The sequence below is a fragment of the Dermacentor andersoni genome, chromosome 1 (genome assembly GCF_023375885.2).
Source record: "Dermacentor andersoni chromosome 1, qqDerAnde1_hic_scaffold, whole genome shotgun sequence".
NCBI lineage: Eukaryota > Metazoa > Arthropoda > Arachnida > Ixodida > Ixodidae > Dermacentor > Dermacentor andersoni.
The window spans coordinates 353785456-353794743 of NC_092814.1; the positions used below are offsets into that span (position 1 = coordinate 353785456).

General features: G+C 51.4%; 1 pseudogene; it reads left to right on the forward strand.

The window, feature by feature from the left end:
- Positions 1 to 7733: 7733 nt before the first annotated feature.
- Positions 7734 to 7913, forward strand: LOC140215564 (U2 spliceosomal RNA; annotated as a pseudogene).
- The last annotated feature ends 1375 nt before the right edge of the window (positions 7914 to 9288 follow it).

Genomic DNA, 9288 nt, shown 5'->3' on the forward strand with positions numbered 1-9288 from the left:
GTTTGTATTTTTATGCAGCTCTGGTCTCTTGGGCTTCCGGCGTATTTTTGCGTTCCTGCTGCACGTCGACACATCAGTCCTGCTATATTGGACTCTGGCAAGGCGAGAAATTCTGTTTGACAGTCTGCGGTGCATTTCAAGCAGTTTAGGCTTAGGGCGTGGCACCGGTCGTTGTGATGCAGTCAGCGGAAAACAGCCCGGCCGCTGTGGCAAGTTATTTTGGCGTGTACTGGATCGTGCTGCGACATGTTTGCGACGCTTTTTATGGACAACATTACTGTAACTTATTTCGCCGCTTTTCGGGGTACTTCTTTGGGCACGCTGACCGCAGCGGGTGTTGTGACGCAGCTAGCAAAATACAGCTCGGCCGTTGTGGCGCAGTTCGGCATGTACTGAATCTTACTAGGACATGTTTGACTCTTTAAATGCGCCCCCTCCCCCAACAACAACATGTACTTTCTTTCGGTACTCGCGCTTGCAGAAAACGAGACGAGCGATCGCCGAGGTTGCATGCGCCTGCAGAACGCGCAAAAGATAACGCCGAGGAGCTAAAAAACTTGGAGCTTGTAACTCAAAAATTTAAGAAGCCATTCCACCCCGTGAGAAGGGTTGACCAGTGAAGCTGTTAAAAAAAATAAATTATGGGGTTTTACGTGCCAAAACAACTTTCTGATTATGAGGCGCGCCGTAGTGGAGGACTCCGGAAATTTCGACCACCCGGGGTTCTTTAATGTGCAGCTAAATCTAAGTACGCGGGTGTTTTCGCATTTCGCCCCCATAGAAATGCGGCCGCCGTGGCCGGGATTCGATCACGCGACCTCGTGCTCAGCAGCCCACCAGTGAAGCTGTTACTGTGGTATAAATTATGTTGGTATGTAACTACACATATAATTACGAATGCGAAATACAAAGAAATATCACGCGCACACTACGTCGCACACTACGTCATGGATACACGGAGCTACTTCGGAAGAGCTTTTACGACGCCGCTCTCAAGGCGCAGATGTTGTCGACGCATCTGCGACGGAACGCCGTGTAGGCGCAGGTGGCCGTTGAACACAGCCTCGACGCGAGCGACGATATGCGTTGACCGGGGCGCAGTGCAAAGGAGTACAAAACAAAAGACGTTTGTAATTTGCGATCGAGCATACTTCCTAGTTAATTAGCTGCATGAAACATCGAAGGACTAGTTTTATTCCAGTGGACAAACATGGCGCTGTCCGTTTCCCTCCCGTAGAAGCCGATGTATTGATAGCAGACGGGAATTCTACAATATTTACAACTTCACTCTGCACTAAAATTAAATTATGGGGTTTTACGCGCCAAAACCACTTTCTGATTATGAGGCACGCCGTAGTAGAGGACTCCGGAAATTTCGACCACCTGGGGTTCTTTAACGTGCACCTAAATCTAAGTAAACGGGTGTTTTCGCATTTAGCGCCCATCGAAATGCGGCCGCTGTGGCCGGGATTCGATCCCGCGACCTTGTGCTGAGCAGCCCAACACCATAGCCACTGAGCAACCACGGCGGGTCACTCTGCATTACATAGTTGTGGAAAGTAAATGAAACTCGGCGTAACGTTATAGTCGTCTTCGCGGCTAAAGGTCATGTAATTTGTTTCGCGATAGGTTCGATAAAAACAAGAGTTGCATCCGTTTTCTGTAACCACACTCCCTCCGTAGATGCCCATATATTGACAGCAGACGGGAATTCTGTAACGTTTACAACTTCACTGAACGAGCTAGTTGTGACAAGTAAAAGACTCGGCGTAATGAGAGTCGTATTAGCGGCAAATTTCAGTACGATTTTTTTTTCAAGAAACCTACATTAGACTGAGAACTACGGAGCATTCGCGAGAAAGTTGGCTTTGCCGCAAGCAGTTTTCTATTCGCCGCCACGATTTTTTTGGAGGGTACCCATAGACATTATGGAGGGTACCCATCACACCGCTGCAAAATTCCATCTTGTGAACCACTGAAAACAGGCTTTGCACCCACGCATTTGTCTTGAGTACGAGTAGAAGGCATTCTGCGAACGTCTAGCATGGTATGGCTGGGAGCCTGCGTTGTGCCCACCTCTGTGTACGCGGCATGCCATCGTGTCGGCCGAGGCCAAGTTGTGTCGAAAACGTGCAGTCGCCCGTGTATTTGTGGTCCTGAGTAGGAAATAAGGCCCAGTAATGGGGGAATGCTTCGAAATGGGTTGTTTTCATCAAATTTTAGGTATAGGATGAGTCTGGCATTTTCTACGCGATGTTTGTAAAAGCGAATTGCCTTTGTTCGTAATGTCGCCCATTCGCCAATTTCGCACATTACGCCTCTACACGCAGTTGAGCTATAACGTATAAATACCAAAATGGCACATGCTTGTAATTCACTTCTTTCAGTTGATGCCGTCTGGTGGAGCTTCGCACGTGAACTACTGCTGCTTAACTGGTACCACAACATTGTATGAACGCACAAAAAGCCCGGAACGAGCACTTATGTAGAGCAAAATAAACATTTCCTCGTTTCACAAGACGTGTTCCGTCTACTTTACGAAATTTCACGTTGCACAAATTCGATGGATTCCTTTAAAGATGGCTCGCAGTCGTGATTGCTGTACTAAAAAAAGTCGCAGCGTCGCCCGAAAGGGGAGCCGTCGGCCCCCCTAGACTCTGCCCCCATAGCAGATCTATTTCAAGATAAAGCCCGCGTGACGCACGCGGCTGCGGCATACGCAATTGCCGAAGTACAAGCACCCCCGATCGCCCCTCCCCCCGCTTCCTTGTGCCCGACGTGCTTCCTCCTCGCTTTCCTCCCTAGCGCACCGAGATTGAGCCGCGAGCGTCGGCTCACCCTCTTACACTTTCACTCGCACATGCAGGATTCGGCGCGCGGCGACGGTGTTATCGTCCTTGGACTTTACACGGAACATCACGCCGACGGCAGAAGTGGGCCTGGAGTGTCTGCATAATTGCTGTTGCAATTAGAAAAATGATTCCGCACCAAGACAATGCGCGGTTGTCCAGTAGGAGTAGTAAACAAATGTCGCGCCGATCAGCGCAGCCGGCGTAACGCGTACCAGCTAGCGTTCAAAACGCGCGCGCCCGAAACCGAAAGTGTGGTTCATGTTTTCACATCAGCCGCTTGGTGCGCTCCAGTCAATTGAGTTGCTGGACTCTATAGTATCGGCTGTGGTTGTGTTGTGTGGTGTGTTACGCCGCCTGTCGTCTCGAGGAGCCTATTCGAGGTGGCCTATTCTACCGTTCCAGAAATGCCGGCAGGCGTCTTGAGAATCAGTTAGAATTGGGCATGTAGGAATAGCTGGGAACGAAGAGGCGGACAGGGTAGCTCGAGGGTTTGCAATCCGAGCACCCGAAGAATCCACAATCCAAACTCTACCGTCTGTTCCAAATGAATACTCGGCTTTATTGGCACACCTACAGGGGAACCAGGATACGATATCCTCCCTCACATAAATCACTCACGAGGGCGGAGGCCACTGATTGGAGACAACTCCAGACAGGAACTTTCCCCAACTTAAACCTACTGAGTAAAATGTATCCCACCATATACGCAGCTAAATGGCCTGGCTGCGATCAAAAGCCCACCTTGTATCACACCACATGCGAATGCGAACTTATAACAGCAGTCCCCAAACCATAAATCAATTTGAGGAGCAATGGGATACACTGCGAGCCAGCGACCGCTGCGAGGACCAAATTGGTTTCGTGCAGCGAGCACGCAAGGCAGCTGAGGCTGTTGGAGCCCTGAACAAAGGGCCCCACCAATGCGAAACCCAGTCAAGAGCGTCCAAGGAGACCCTGACGGACTACAACAAAAGATCCTGCAGAGACTAATAAATGCTTTTTTTTTTATGATGATAATGAGCTCTATGGGAGTGCCCGCTTTGATTGAATGTCTTTCTCTATATGCAGGGCCGCTGAGCAAAGTACATACAGATAGCACGTCTCGGAGCGCGCTCTCCTGAGGGTTTAGCTGCGGGTTATCTTCGCTTTTACTCCTCGATCCTGCAGAGCCTTTACCAGCGATCGCAGGCTGTTCAAGCTGTTGAAGCCTCACTAACCGGCAAAGCGAAAAGGAATAATGCAGTGCCATATCACAATGGCTGCGCATGCTCAGATGTAAGCTGTCTCGAACTAAACGTCATCTGTATAGACGGTCCCTGTGCAAACCAAAGCACGGTGTTCGAGCGCTCTAGACAAGTCTGTTGACGATTGTGCATGCAAACCATTCAAGAGTGTTAAGAGCCCTGCTATTTACGTCCTGCTCTCCAGGTGGTGGTTCATGTGCGAACGAGCTCACAGTGTAATTGCCGCATTCAGCGCCATCACGCGCTCGCGCTGACCGTCTGCGACTGAAATCCCTTACCGCCCCCTGCTCTCCCTTGCCAGCGCGTTGTCGCTCAGAGGCGTGAGATGTCGCGCCTCCGCAACCTCTCCTCGCCGCGCTGCCGCTGTTTAGAATGCCGCCAGGAGCGGTATTTTCTAATGTTCCATTTCATTTTCCATTCTTTTCACGCTTCGTCACTACAAGTTGGACATGACTCGCACGCAACCATTATTGATGGGATCGGTAATTCAGGGCAGAACGGGTTAGGAAAAATTGATAACGAAATAAAACGTTACAAATTGCGAACCCCGACAGCAATATTCTCGCGTGCCACGATCAGCGCAGGGGAGTAGAGCGTAAGGTCCGTAACGACCTTGCGATTTGCAAGTTTACTTGGGCTTGGACCAGACACCAATGGGCTCAAAAAGGTAGTAAGAGCAAACAAAGAAAACGCTACCTTGCAGTGCTCGAGGAAGCGCAGAGACACCAGGTTGGACAAACCGCTGAGCGTCAGTCGGCGAACCCTGCGACGAAACTCTGGAAAGCCAACGTGCAGCTTGGCCACACCATTGGGGTCAAGCCGGCACTCGAGCTGGCACACGGTGCATACGGCGGTGTCTTCCCGCCGTTCCACGCGCACGTCCAGCTGTACGAGCTCCCGGCAGGTGGTGGCCAGTGTTTGCACCGCGTTGGGGTGGTGCAACCCGCATGGCGCCGTCGAGAGCGCCTGCAGGAACCGGAGTTCTGCGGATCGGAGCAGTTCCGTCAGGTCGACGTCCCGTCCGAAGTGAAACGAGCTCACGTTCAGCTCGACGAGGTGTTTCAGGACGAGGAACAGCTCGCTGAGACCACTGAGATACGCACTGTGAGCCATTGGGAGATGCTCGGCGGTGGAAGGTTGCTCCGTAAGGAGGACGAGAAAGAGACAGCGCACGCTGGTCCAGACGTGTCCTTGAACGGCGGCGCTTATTCTGTCCGATAGGACATCCGCATCGTGACTGAAGACTACGGAAAGCTGTGACGAAAGCTCCTGACGCGTAGTCTCGAGCGCGAGGTCGCGTAGCCAAACGCAGCTGCAGGAATCCAAGAAATCCCAGTAACTGACATTGGCGCAGGCGAGTGCACGTGTGCTGAAGTGCGTCATGTTGAGTGACGCTAGCTCAACTGTCGGCGGAATGTCGGAGGAGAACGTGAATTTCTCTAGCTGGTAACTCGAGGCCAGGACTTTACTCACCTGTACAACACTAGTGCAGAAGCTTCCACTGGCGACGTGCACGTGAAGCTCCGTCACAGCAGGGCAGAAGTGCAGCAGCCACCTGAGGAGCTCAGCGTGCCTTTCGCTGCTCACTTCAACGTATACGCTTCGCAGGCTGCGCACCAGGGTTAACGGCCGCCGCCGGTAGGATTCAGATATTGTCTTGATTTCGTTACCAACCTCGCAACCCGGGATCGTGAGCGAGAACTCCAGCTCCTCGAGCTGCACAAGCCGTTCCTGTAGCAGCGACAGCAGGGTAGTCGCCGGTATCGCGCAGCCGAGGCAGCGCAGGGACCGCAATCTTGAAAAGGACCCGATGTACTTAAGCAGTACGTTCACATCAGCCACTATGCAGTTCGTGACGTCTAGCTCTTGCACTTCTGTCGCCGCGCCGATGTGTACCAGTAGCTTACGAAGGTAACATGACTTGCTGTTGGCGGGAAGGCGCACGATCATGGTGGCGGTCTACTCTTGCTTTGGTGCTACTACAACGAGTCACTCTTGGCCGTAAAGCAGACAGGGGTACGCCTTGTTAGCGGGCAGTGAGCGACTGTATGTCTTAGTGCGGAATGCGTTCAATGCTCCTGACAGCTGATATAATGCCACGTATACAGTCACAAGCCTTGCGACCGTGTTCGCAGGAGCTCATGCGCGCCGCTCGGTATACGGGCAGAGCACTCTGGGGAGCGGCGGCGCATTCGAGCAGCGCGTAACTTTGACGGATGCACTCGCTGATCACACAAGCGTCGACCGCCACGGTTTCATGACGGACAAGTAGTCACGGCGCATGAGACCACATGTGTTGGCAGTGACGGTAGCAAACGACGCGCGAGCGCGATTAGGGGGGTGCGTCCGATAAACCTACAAGCTATAGCACTATATATAGGGAACCGGCGCTGACCAGGAGGTGCAACGGCAGTTTGAATGTGTAAGTAAAATATACTGACACCGTTCGGTAGGGAAGCCACGAAAATCGCATGAAATATTTAACAATGACAGACGCACGCCTTTATCAATGTTTGCTGAGCCCGATGCGCACAGCGAAGTTCTGTCCATGACCATGCGAGTTGCTAGGAGCGCATGCGCTGCTATACGCCCTACCACCTCGGAGGCCAGACAGATCAGAAGCTGGACGCACGTGCTTCAAAATTAGCGGTCAATGTACTGATGCAAAATCAATCCGTGTGTTACTGTGAACTGCGTCCACCGCTCACTAAGCTTCGTGTTACGGCGCTACTGTCGGCGAGCAAAATTTGAGCCCTGGTTGTCCAAAGTGCGCCAGCACTCGCCAGAATGCGTTGCCTGTATTGAGAGGTACGTTTTCACGGTCATCAAGCCGATACAGCTTCGAATCGCATATTGTTGTGCAGAGCTATACTGATAGCGCCATCCCCACGTGTGTCCGCAGAAGCTGAAATGATTTGGATATTGTCAGTTACGCTACGCTACTAAAGAAGATAAAAGAAGATACTGACTAAAGAAGCTATTGATAGCACACAGAGGCGCTGACCAACGATAGCACAATGGCGCTGACCAGAACGCTTTTTATAACAACTACTACATTGTGTAACGCAAGACAGGCGCGCTGAAAGTGTGACATCTCGGCGGCAACAATAGCCCACATCTTGAAGAAAAAAATTGATACAACGAGGGAGAAAAGCTTAGTAGATCCATACGTAGTCTGTCCCAAAAGTTCATGCAGTGAATCGGCAGAAAAGAGGTGGAGGGTGTTGTGGCAGCGCCATCTCACTTTTTCCACTCAAGAAGAGCCCGGTTGACCTCTAGTGCGAGCCGCAATGCTGAATGACGAGGCAGAATCTTATGCGCGCACTTTTTCTGCACTCCATTTTGAGTCTTTGTCGACGTGGGGATCGATGAACAGATGGATCAAATGATCAACATAAAGTTTATTGAGAAATTGGGCAACAACGGTGCAGCTAAGAGAGATGAAAGAGATGGCAAAGGCAGGGAGGTTAACCGGAAGATAGATATCCACATGGACGGTTCTCATTTCTTTCCGCCTCACGGTCCTGGCGGGCAGCACGCTTATGGGACCGGCACCACGGGAGAGCAGAAAGAAAGGAGATACGCAAGCGCTTGGAACGCCGACAGAGATAGTCATAGTCGACGCATAGTCGAAGACATTGTCGACGCGGGTCAAAGTGTAGTATCTGTCCTTATCAGCTTAATATCTAATACGGGTTGTATTTGGACTTAAGATGTTAAACTTATTTTAGCAAGTTGGCGGAGTGCTTAAAGGCTGCTTCATCTCCGCCACGAGTCGGCCCGGTATTGCACTATCTTCGGGATCGGTCCACGTATGGGGAGAAATTCTCGATATACACGGCTCGATAGGCGCGCACAATTTTTTCCAGAACCTAGTCATATACAGCTTCGCTGTAAAAACACACACACACACACACAAACGAATACAAGAGTGTCAAAGTCGTTCAAGCAGGTCGATCGACCGGAGGAACCTCAGTAGCGTCATCATCGCTTTCTAGTGTGAAGATAGCATCAGCCGGTACTCCAAGACTGTCTGCTCAGAAAGAGGGCGGTCATTGAGGTGTACCAACGCCGTCCCAAGCGAATGTCTCTGGGAGCTGTTAGCGAGGACAATAACCGAGGATATTATCGATTGTTTCCTCGCTGCCGCGACTATCACAAGCAGCACTATCAGCCATTCCGATGCGGCAAGCAAATGCATTCGTGAGACACTCCAAGCCATAGTCGGCAGAGAAAAGTTGTCTCGATTCGGGACAGTCCAGATGGAATGCGTAGTTGGAGGGATGGGTCCAGGCGGTGCAGTCGAATATGTCGGAAACATGGCGTGTTCCAGATGGATCGTATGGCATCACGCGCTAGTATGTGAAACTTTGTTGCTGCGTCAGTTCTTGATAGCGAGACGAATTCCTTCACAACATCTTCATGAGCCCTCCTCGCCGCTTCATCGGTGTTTTCGTTTCCCATGATGCCGCAGTGACCTGGAAACCACTGAAAAGTGATGTCATGTCCCTTCTCTGCTAGCTGGCGATATAGCTGCCTTATTTCCAGCAAAAGTTGGTCTTGTAGTCCAGGACGTGGAGTGGATAGCAAACAATGCAGGGTTGCATTCGAATCGGTGAAGAGGCTCCATCTTCGTGGTAGATCTTCATGAATCGTGCTAAGTGCGCTGCGAAGTGCAGCAAGCTCCGAAGCAGTCGATGTTGTCAGGTGAGACGTCTTAAACTGAATGGTCACGGCTTTTTCTGGAAAGATGACAGCTCCTGTAGGTCCGTCAACAGTTGTCGAGCCATCAGTGTAAATGTGAAGACGGTCCTTGTATGTCTCCTGCAGCATGCGTAAAGATAGCTGCTTGAGAGCTGGCGATGAGAGTCCTGCTTTCGTTCGAATTCCCGGAACCGAGAGTTGAACTTGTGGGCGAGCCAAGCACCAAGGAGGTGCCAGGAGTCTCCCGGCAGGCGTATAATCTCTAGCAAGACAGTCACGGCATGCCGACATCTCCTGGCAAAAGGAGACACTGAGACAGTCTTTCGGCAGCGCGGCGAGGTGGTGGTAAGGGGCGCGGGCAACGTGCTTGATGTGTGCTCTGAGCACTTCCATCATATGAGTTGTGATTGAGTAACCTTGAGCTATCGCAATTCTCTCCGCTGTTGATGTGCAGCACGGCAATCCAAGACAAACACTGAGGGCTTGCG